Consider the following 11565-nt stretch of genomic DNA (forward strand, 5'->3'; position numbering starts at 1 on the left):
TGCCTTCTACCATATGTATGCATATATTTAGGGGGAGCTTAATCTATATAATGTGAGAGTCAAACTTTGTGACCTATTCCACTCTACACACAAAGGATCACAAAGTTTGACCCTCCCTTGTGCTACTAATGTCTTCCTTTTTGGTGTTTGATTCCAAAGGGGGAGAATTTAGAGGACCAAAAGCAAGCACTAATTTGTAGGACCAAAAGCTAGATCATAATAATTTACATGTGGTAATGGCCTACAAGTGGTGTCTACAAGTGGTAACGGTCCGAGAAAGGGAGGATAGTGGATTATGGATTGCCTATGTAATGGGGAGAATTTGTAGGAAGCAAGGCTTAAATCCATAAAGCCACATGGGGACATTTTGCAAGGGCAAGATAAGTTTTTATATAGTATCTTTTAGTCTTACAAGTATTATCTTTTAGCATCATATAACCTTGCCCCTTGCATTGCATCCTAGCAAGTAGATAGTGTTTAAATTCCAAATTTTTATTATTTGCTTGCTTTGGTCGTGTTGTCATCAATCACCAAAAAGAGGGAGATTGTAAGGAAAATGGACCTTTGGCCCATTTACTTTGGATTTTGGTGTTTGATGACTAACACAACCAAATTGGACTAATGAATTTGCAAGTGATTGTTTTGTAGTTCAATAGGATGCAAGATGTGACTTGGACGAAGGCAACATGATGATCCGATGATCAACACCATAAGCAAGACCTTAGAAGCACAAGAGAAGACCCAAGATATCAAGCAAAGTCTAAGCATGAAGATAGGAACCAAGCCGTATGCAAGATCACGAAGAAACGAGCTGATAGAAGTGACCGGACGCTGGACCAAACGTTGGTAGCACAGTGACCGGATGCCCCGATCAAGAGGCTTGGCAGCAGCAGGGACTGGACGCTGGACCAGACGCTGGCGGCAGCTTGACTGGACGTAGGACAACAGAGTCCAGTTGAGTATAGAGAGGTTCCAGAGCGGCGAAAATGCGACCGGACGTGTCCGATGGCATGTGACCGTACGCTAGCAGCGTCCGATCAGTTGATCGTGGCTCCAACGGTCGGGACGACCGGACGCGTCCGGTCAGGACGTGATCAGCGTCCGGTTAGTAGCAGAAAAGTGGGATTTCGTCCCCAACGGCTACTTTCCCAGTGGGGCTTATAAATACAACCCACAACCGGCCAAATGAGGTGTGTGGAGCTGAGGAAACATATCAAGGGTGTTGATACACCATTAGTGATCTCCACTTGCATAGTGCTTAGTGATTCATTAGATGGTTAGCGTAGGTGCTTTGCAAAGTGCCTAGGTTGATTAGACCACCGCTTATGCGCTTGCTCTAGGTTTAGGCCTAGTGTTTAGTGAGGTTTGCATACCTCTTACCACTCGGTGTTTGCACGCACTATTGTTGTGCATCAGAGGGGCTTGTAGTCTTGCGAGATCACATCAACCGCGGTTGTGGTGTGGCCGCCACCATGTACCAGAGGGAACAAGGCCCACGGCGTTTCGGCCGGAAGCTTGATAGTGAAGACGGTGGGAAGCATCCAGGAGAGGCTTGCCGAAAGGCACGTCGGAGACCCACTTGCACGTGGGGAAGGCCCAAGTCTATCCACGGATTTACCCGACCGAGAGCTTGGTCCTTGCGAGGGGCTCCAACGAGGACTAGGGGGAAGCTGACGTGCTTCTCGATACCTCGGTAAAAATACCAGAGTCATCGACGGGAGTTTACATATCTCTACCTTGCTCTTTAGCTTCCGCATTTACATTGATTGTATTACTCCTTTTGCGGTAGAGATAGCAACACACTAGCAAAACTGTAGTTGCACATTTAGATAGTTTATCTATTGCATAGGTTTTGCTAGGTTAGAAAAATAGGCCATAGTTTAGAGTTAGAATTTTTTAAGTTGCCTAATTCACCCCCCACCCCCTCTTAGGCGTCACGGTCCCCTTCAAAGGATTCCTTTAGAATCATAATGATGTTTATGGCACATTATGATTTAGAAATACATCAAATGGATATAAAGACGACATTCCTAAACAGGGATTTATATGAAAACATTTACATGGCATAACCCAAAAGACTTTTGTCGTGGAAGAAAAGAACATATGGGATGCCGCCTTTAGGAATTCATTTATGGGTTAAAAGTAAGTCTCTAAACAGTAATATTTGAAGTTGATGAAACGATAAGAAAGTTTGGGTTTCTAAAGAAGATGAGGAGGACAATAGCGTTTATGCAAAGTTCAACAATGGAAAGTTCACTTTCCACATCCTATGTATAGATGACATCCTACTCACTAGTGGTGATGTTAATCTGCCAATGGAGAAGAAGAAGTACTTGTCCTCAAGTTTCAATATGAATGATCTTGGTGAAGCGTCATTGGTTCTAGGAATCAAAATTCACTGAGATAGAAGAAAATAGAGTATTAGGACTATCGCAAAGGCATACTTAGAAAAGATTCTAAAGAAATAAAGTATGCATGCGAGTAAACCTACGCCTGCTCCTATAGTCAAGGGTAATTGATTTGGGAACTTTAAGTGTTCCAGGAACCGATATGAGATCGATCAAATGAACATGGTTCCATATGCTTCAGCTGTTGGAAGCTTGATGAGTGTACAAGTACAAATAAGAACTTACCCTGACGTAGTTTACGTATACGGGATATTTTGGCAGAAGTCCAGTCCAAAAATATAGATCATTGGAATTAAGTTGAAAATGTCTTGCAATTTTGTAAAGTATCATAGGCCTCATGCTGAGTAAGAAAGAACAAGCACTCTCAAATAGTTGAGGGTAGAAAAGTTAACTCCTGGCGAGATGTGTAGTGAAATCCACAGCAGTTGCTAACACTCGCAGTTGGAGTATTATTGTGAAAAGCTCCAAAGAAACAGATGTGGTGTCATTAGTGATGCATACCATAGTATAGCTTGACATGAGGCTTAAGGACCAGGCAAAAGAGATTAAGGGAATTTGTACCTGGATTTAACAATGGTAGATAACAGCAATAACCATTTAAGTAAGTTAACTCCTAAGACAACAAGTCAAGTGTGCTGCCAAACACATTGACACTAAGTTATGTGTTGTAAAGGAGAAAATCCAGAATCATTTTGAAAGCATTTAGCACATAAGTACCAAGTAAGTACTTGTGGATCCGCTTACTAAAGGCTAACCATCCAGTGCGTTCAGAGAACACACAGTCGACATGGGTTTATGGAAAAGCCTATGATTTCTGGATACTAAGGGCCTAGTTGAGTGTCTGTTTCAAAACAGAGAGGTGCATTGTAGCTGTTAAATCTAATGGCAACTGACCATGACGATGAGGCACGCTCTATGCACTAATCTGTGATGGAATGGGAATAAGATAAAGTAAGTAAGTTAAGTTTAAGCCATAAGGTGAGATCAAGGAGGAGAATGTTAGTTTGATCTCCACCAGTTGGTCCAATGGCCAATTGGGCCCTTGGTCCGCTTAGCCGGTTCTTCTGGCTGATGGGCTTCCGTCGCGTAGTGCCATAAAAGGATGGTGGGGGCTGGGGCACAAGACACGAGGTTGATCTGAGCCGCCAGCGCCTCACCGAAGTTCCTAACCCTAGACCGATCGAGAGGGGTGCTGTGAGCGACGGGAAGCGCCATCGCCTTCACCGCCGCGCCGGACTTCGTCGCCCCGCACTGCGTACCCGCTGCCACGGTGGCCACTTCCTCCTCTACCTCCTCTGCCTACCCAGAAGGCATGTGCCTCTCTCTCCCGAGTCTATCTCCCTCTCCTGAGACACGCTCTAGATCAATTTGAACTAAACAGAGATTGATTCACCCACTGATCTACCGCTAGATCATCCAAAACTTCTAACAGGATCCATTTCCCCACACATAGTTCTAGACGTCATCATCTGACTGTGGAGGTTGCAAGGCTGTCAACTGCTGTTGTAGAGCTTCCAATTCTTCAAATGCAACTTGTGATAGAGGGAGGTGAAATTGATTTTCCAATTCATGTGCCTGCAACATATCTTGGACTGAAGCTCTAGTCTTCTTTGCAAACGAAAGCAGCCTTGGGTATTGTTCTGATAGAATATGATCCATCCAAATATCGTCCCAGAAAAGAACAGTGGAACCATCCCCAATTGTGCAGCGTGCAATTCCACAAAAAAGGTTCCTCAGCCTAAGGATGTCTTTCCACCAAAAAGAACCGACTTCCCTAGCAGCATGCGGTACTTTGCCTTGATAGTATTTCCACCAGACGAGCTAGACCCAAGGAATCTCTCTTTTGTTATAAATTTTTTCTAAGCTCTTGAGGAGAAGGGCATCGTTCTATAATTGTAAGTTGAGGACACTGAGCCCGCCTTTTTCTTTTGGTTGCATCACCACTGGCCAGGCCACTAGATTGCCTCCCTTCTGTTGTGCCGAATTACACCTCCAAGGCATTGCTTTCTAGCCCGATCTATGTTGTCGATGACTCCTTTGGGCAGTTTGATGACGCAAGAGGCGTAATTGGTGATCAGGTGTGATAGCAGACTTGAACATTTCTAGTCTTCCTGAATAAGATAGCATGGAAGAGCATGCTGAAAGGCGGCGCTCCACTCTATCCATCATTGGAGTGAGGTCCTGGAATCTTGGCCTCGTGGTGCCCATGGGGAGACCCAAATATGTGAAGGGAAGGCTCCCGATCTGACAGCCAAAAGTATTGGCTAAGATTTCCATCTTCTTAGGTACTACATTGATGGGAATGATTTGGGACTTGCGGTAATTTACTCTGAGACCGGTTGAATCCGAAAAGGAGTGAAGAATACCTTTTAGGAAGAATAACTGACGAGCATCCGCTTCCATAATCAGCAAGGTATCGTCTGCGTACTGAACTATTGGGAAGTCTTCATCTGGTTGCGGGATAGGTCTTCTCAGGAGGCCCAAGGAGGAGGCCCTGTTCATGATGACCTGGAGCAGCTCGGCTGCCAGGACAAATAGCAACGGCGATAAAGGGTCGCCTTGGCGTACACCCCTCCTGCAGTTGAATTTCTTACCCGGTACTCCGTTTTAACAGGACAGCGGACGAGCCTGACACTAGTATCGATCTGATCCACTGAAGCCACACATCAGGAAAGCCCATGTGTTGCATCACAGACAAAATAGCACTGTGTTCGACAGTGTCAAAAGCTTTTTCAAAATCAAGCTTGAGGATCAACACTTCTTTCCTTGACTGATGACATTGATGGATAAATTCAAAACACCAAGCTAGGCAGTCCTGTATGGCACGAGTTCTGATGAGCCCATATTGGTATCTATGGACAAGCTGTATGATAACCTGCTGAAGTCTGTCCGCTAGAATTTTGGTTAGGAGTTTCAAACTGCAGTTCAGTAGGGAGATGGGTCTAAAGTCGCTGATTGATTCAGGTCTGCTGATCTTTGGAACAAGGGTAATGAAAGAACTGTTGATGCTCTCTAAGTTCACATTTCCCTCGTGGAATTTGTCACATAAATCATAGAAGTCTTCCTTAATGACATGCCAACATTTCTTGAGGAAGGAACCGTTAAAACCATCCGGCCCTGGGGCCTTATCCCCAGGCATTTTCTTTACAATATTGTCTATCTCTTCGTGGCTGAAAGGATCCACAAGAAATTCTAAGTCCTCATGTGGTGTAAAAAGAGATTGCAGATTGTAGAGCATAGTTGGCATCTCTGTGACCCCCATTCTATTTCTAAAAGCATTCCAAATAATGCCAGCTTTGCTTTCATGGTCCTGTATCCAGACCCCTTGATCATTCTGCAATTGCATGATGGTGTTTTTCCTGAATGTGATGGTAGCCATGGCATGGAAAAATTTGGTGCATTCACCACCAAATTTAATTCTATTTTCAGTATATCTATTCTTCCAGTATGTGTTCATTGATCGAAGTAGGGCTGCCAGATGAGTTTTCAAGATGTTTCTGAGATTATGCTCCGGATTGTACAGAGTTCTCAGTTCTTCCAAAGCATCAAGATGCAGAATGACTGTATTACAGTTGGCGATGAAGGTCTTCATATTTGAGAATTGTTTACTCCAATTCTTGAGACTGTATCTCAGTCGTTTGAATTTTGTAGAGAGAACACTAGCGGCGTCTGTCTGGTGAGTGTGTTGCATTCCATAAGTCTTGGACTATATCCTGAAAGCTAGACATTTCAGCCCAAAACTTTTCAAAGCGAAAAATGCTAGCTCTGGGGATCTTTGTGTCAATGACAACCTTGCAGGGGATGTGATCAGACGTTATCTTCGCAAGAGGAATAACCTGCGTATTAGGATAGGATACTGTCCAATTCACCGAAGTAAAAAACCAGTCTAGTTGCTCCAGTAACGGTTCACTCTGCATATTACTCCATGTGAAGGCTCTGCCTTTTAGAGGGAGTTCAAGTAGACCCAGATGTCCAATGGCGTCATTAAAGATTAAAGTGTCCCTGGATGTTGCCCCCTGGTCGATTATGGTCACTGATTGAGCGATAAAAATTGAAGTCACCAAGGAATATCCAATTCTCTGTGTCTGCTATGTTGTGGCCTCTGAACCAGGCAATGAACTCGGACCGATCAGGTTCAGTGCATGGACCGTACACTGTCGACAATTTCCAAACTTCAGCATTGTGACGTGAAGTGAACGAACGGGTCTATCTTTCAAGGAGTGACAGTGGATAAGTTAGTCTTTGGGCTTACGATTGCATGAAGTTGTTTTGCCACACAATTTTTTTCAAAACAGCTCAGCTTCACTATGAAAGCTACTTGTAAAGCTGTTTAAAAAAAACAGCTTCAATGGTGAAGCTAAGCTGTGCCAAACGAGGCCTTAAGGTATTTTGACTTAGTGCAACTCTAAAGTTTTGTTTTAGGACGGAGGGTGAAATAGTGATGGCCAAGATCACTTTTTTTTAATGTTATCACCGACGTAGATGAGGTTATGGGCTATGGCAGCAGTTTTTGCTAACTACTTTCAAGGATGGATTGATCTAAATATTCTAAAAAACCTAGTTAGACCTATAATCGACAATGATATTTATTTATTTATGTATTATGATCTAAACAACTCTAATAATTTCATTGGTATATACTATTTCTAATAACCATGTGAATGTGCATGGTGTAGGCATCTGAACTTAATAACTCCAAAGAAAAAAACAAAAAATTTCTAGAGATATATGTAGTGGCTAAACAACAGAAGATTTATCATTTTTTCGATAAACAGACATGATTACAACGTCTTATAAGGCAGATCTTACAATCCTACTACTGTTACTAGAACAGCTGGAGCCTTTATTGATTTAATAATTCTAACAAAAGTGCAACAAAGGCACAAAGAAAATACATAATTCTATGACTTAAAACAAGGAAGGATGATGGGCTCCAACTTTAGATTAACTGATATGGAATTCAGGGGTAGGCATTGCCATATCCAGATCCAGCACCTGAACCACCACCAGTCCCACATTTTGACTATTTCCTGTGCCACCACCATTGCCATTAGCACTTGCACCTGCTTCACTTGATCCATACCAATACCTGTTAGCATAGCTAGAGCCAGAACCGGTGCCGCTACCGGATCCTTGAGCATTGGAATTCCAAGCACCTCCAGCTTGTCCTCCTCCCCCACCCCCACCGTCACCACCAACATTAGAAGACTCTCCATAGCCAGAATATCCTCCTTGACTATATGTACTAGACCCTGACCTTGACCTTGACCCTAAACCATATCCAGACCCACCGTATTGGCTAGTCCCACCACCTCCATCGTGCATCCAGCACTTGCATGGGTACCATAAGGACCACTATCACCCAATCCGGTGCCAGACCCTGACCCTGATCCCCCACCATTCACATATCCACCACCCCCTCCCTGTCCTGTGCCAGTCCCATCAGCACTAGAGTATCTAGCCACCCTAACAGCATTGGCTAATCCCATGTTCATGAGGACAATGAGCCCCAGTGATATTAGCTTTGTGCCTGCCATTGTGAGCTAACGCTATAGAGTGCTTGAGTTGTGATGAGTTCCCAGTGAGTGATGCATGGGTATTTATAGTGCTTGAGGCCATGAAGTGGTTCTTTACCTTCATTTTTTTGAAACGGAACCGGCAGGAGAGCTGCCTATTGTATTAAAAAGAAGGGAGCCTAGAAAGGCACTGTACAAGCATCAGTGTCGGTTCTTGGCTCAAGCCAGCAGTATTGTGCAAGACTACACTGTCGGTTCGTGGATCAAACCGGCAGTGTTGTCGTAACCATCAGTGCCGGTTGATGGATCAAACCGGCAGTGTTGTCGTAACCTTCAGTGTCGGTTCATGGTTCAAGCCGGCAGTGTTGACCAAACCTACACTGTCGGTTCATGGGTCAAACCGGCAGTGTTGTTGTAACCATCAGTGTCGGTTGATGGATCAAACCGGCAGTGTTGTCGTAACCATCAGTGTCGGTTGATGGTTCTAGCCGGCAGTGTTGAGCAAGCCAACACTGTCGGTTTGTTGCTAACCGGCGGTGATGGCCCGTTCGAATTTTATTGTTTTATAATTTATTTCAATTTGTATTTTTTCGTGGAATCGGGTTTCGCTTTATATATGCTACATAGACGACATGCCCATCAATATTAAACATTACAAATGTTATGGTTACAATTCAAATGTTCTTATCCAGATCTTGATCCCTCAAAATAAAAAAGAAATGTTCTCGGACTTCACAGATTGTGCAATGCTTCTCGGACTTCTTACAATAATCTGGCGAGCTGCTCTGGGCCATACTGGTCCTTGTACTTCACGGATTATGCAATGAAAAATAGTCCATCTTTTTCCAATACCTCGGCTAAGATGAATTTTGCCAGCTCCGATTGTAGTGCGACGATCTCCATGTCTAGCAGCCTTTCGTGCTTAAATTTCTTGCGCTGTCGTTCAAAAAAGATGATATCCAAAGAGAAACAGTAAATCATTTTGTTGAATTATTAATAGACATAAATGAAATGGAGATTATACACACCAACTTATCGGCTTCTTCCGATTTCCCGCCGATGTAGCGAAGCATTGCCCACATTATATAAAACCTGCATTCATTGTTTCCCGCCGGCTGTGATAGGTACTTCCCCTCCATTTTGACAACCTTGAATGGGACCAGCTTCCCACCGATATGTCTTCTTCGGACACTGAGCAACATTAAAAGGAGAAACATTAGAAAGCGGTATGTGTGATTAGAAAATAATATGTTATTAGGATCGTTTACTAATTCAGCACTGACACCAGTGCATCTAGATGATGAAATGGTTTTTTCTTCGAGTCCCACACCTCGAGCAGATTTTTGGCAAGATTAACACAAATGAAGATGAAATGGTTGCTGCAATCACATAATCCTAATTATCGAATAATCTTAACAAAAAAAGAAGCATAAAATAAAAAGCCGAGAACACATACTCGCAGTTGTAGGCTAGAAGTATGTGGGTTTTCTTCTTCATAGTGAATTCGTCGAAAATAGCAATCAATCTCTGTTTCAGGTCTTCTACATCACATCCATAGAGGCCTAGACATGTCCTCTCATTGACTCGCATGGGGTCCAAGAAGCCTATGTAATCCCATTTGCTTTTTAGAATGCAAAATTTTGCTATACACCTACATAAAATCATGGGAAGTGCTAAAAAAGTTAACAATTTGTGTCTCGAGAGAGTTGTTAATTGTAAAATCGTGCGTGCAGGGTACTTACATAGTCCATAGCATCAACAGTTGAACATCAAGATCGTGTTTCTGGTATAGCTAGAACAAACACTCCTACTCGACATCGAACTTCTCTTCTTTAGGATAATTGAAAACATGTGGCGAACGGATAATAACCTCAAAACCAAAGCTGTCCGTCTCTATTGCTTGAGCCATGTAATATTCATGTAAATGGCGCATATATGTTGTCAGATTTTTATACTCATGATCGGGAACCAAAATATTGCCGCTTACATACTTCATTGCTGGTGTTGCCCTCCCTTGTACACCATAATAGATGGTCGCGGCCTCTTCCATGGTTAATCCTGGGTTGTCTTCGATGTACTTCTGTATGTTCCTTAAATCTTTATTGTGTATTTCTTCGTCTCTTGTTGTAGCGTATTTATTCTGTGTTTGCCTTTTGAATTCGGACTTCAACATAAACAAAGGCAGTGAGGCACAGAGATTGAAGAAACTAACATAATCTTCCTTCGAGACGTGTGCTGTAAATTTTTTTTCCATCAAGGAGGTAACGCTGCCACTGAATGGCCTTTTTCTTTTCTGTTGGTCCACTTTAGGAGCATTAGCGACCGAATCCAAGGACCTTTTCTACGACTATGAGGATGTCCTTGATCTTGTTTTGGGCGGAGGTGGAGGAGGAGGAGGATGACGACGAGAATTCTGTTTTCCCGGCGCTGATGAAGATGGAGTCGGAGGAGGAGGAGGAGGAGTCTCTTTTCTCGGAGCTGATGAAGATGGAGTCGGACGAGGAGGAATAGAAGGAGACCTATGCCTTCTTGGGGGTGATGGCTCCGGATGAGGAGGGGAGTGATCTCTGTTGGGAGATGGTGAGTTATCATCGCGGGTGGGCGAAGACTCGTAGTCGTCCTCATCATCAGAGGACAATTGGTGGTCAAGCTTAATGAAGCGCTTGCGCCAGGCCACTTGAGAGCTCTTGTTATGACCAAGTTTCGGCCTGTCTTCCGCTATGGGGTACTCAGTGGGTATCTTATTATACTTCTTATCAAGTATTCTGTCAATGGTGACGCGAGCATACCCTAGTGGAATTGGGTGGCCATTAATTGTCCTGTCTCCCATAGGCCAGGCCTGGCCGAGCGCCACCTTGTCCTTTGTTCATTCCTGACGAATGTACAACCTGACATTGACGGGTTTAGTGATGTCCACTGGATGAGGCACATTCGCCTCTTCTTCATTGAGCGGGGTTGATCCGTAGCTGCTACGACCCCTAAACCGTGGGCTAAAGGCAGTAGGAGTAGGGTTTTGTGGTACTGCTGACCCCATGGACAACAAAATTTGCTCGACTCGCGCTTCAATGGTCGCCTCAATCCGTGCTTCCATTCTGTCTTCCATCTCTTTTAGTCTCCTCAAATACTCTGCCTCATGTTCCTCTCTACCCCTCGAGCGGCTCCGGTAAGTGTTAGATTCTTGGGGGAATGCTAGTTTCCAAGGAACAACATCGGTTCCTCTAGTGCGACCAGGGTGCTCCTTGGTTCTGAGTGCTTGGGTGAGCACGTCTTTCTCCCTATTAGAAGTGCGAGTCTCTTGCCTCACCTCCTCAGTTACCTAGGAGATCCTCTGGATGAGTTCGCTCATGGGTTGATTTGAGGAGCTAAAGCTCCTGTCCTCGGCGTGCCATACATTCCTCCCCATACAGTATATTACCGATCTAGGCTCCCAATCGGCGGTCTCAACCTGAATGCCTTCCTCTGCAAGGCGATCCATCTATTGAAGTTCTACTTCAAATTTTGGCATCTTTTTGGCGTAGCCACGAGAGCCGAGATGATGAGGATTCGTCGCTTTCTATGAATTCTCCTTATTCTTCCTGCTCAGTTCTAAGTACTCCTCGGATAACCTATATTCCTTGAAAGCCTTCCAGAAGTCCTTCTGC

The 11565-nt window shown here is 44.0% G+C and overlaps 1 pseudogene; it reads right to left on the minus strand.

Moving 5' to 3' along the window:
* Positions 1 to 7153: 7153 nt before the first annotated feature.
* On the minus strand, positions 7154 to 7950 carry LOC136486058 (glycine-rich cell wall structural protein 2-like; annotated as a pseudogene).
* Positions 7951 to 11565: the final 3615 nt, after the last annotated feature.

This window comes from Miscanthus floridulus, chromosome 10 (genome assembly GCF_019320115.1).
Source record: "Miscanthus floridulus cultivar M001 chromosome 10, ASM1932011v1, whole genome shotgun sequence".
NCBI lineage: Eukaryota > Viridiplantae > Streptophyta > Magnoliopsida > Poales > Poaceae > Miscanthus > Miscanthus floridulus.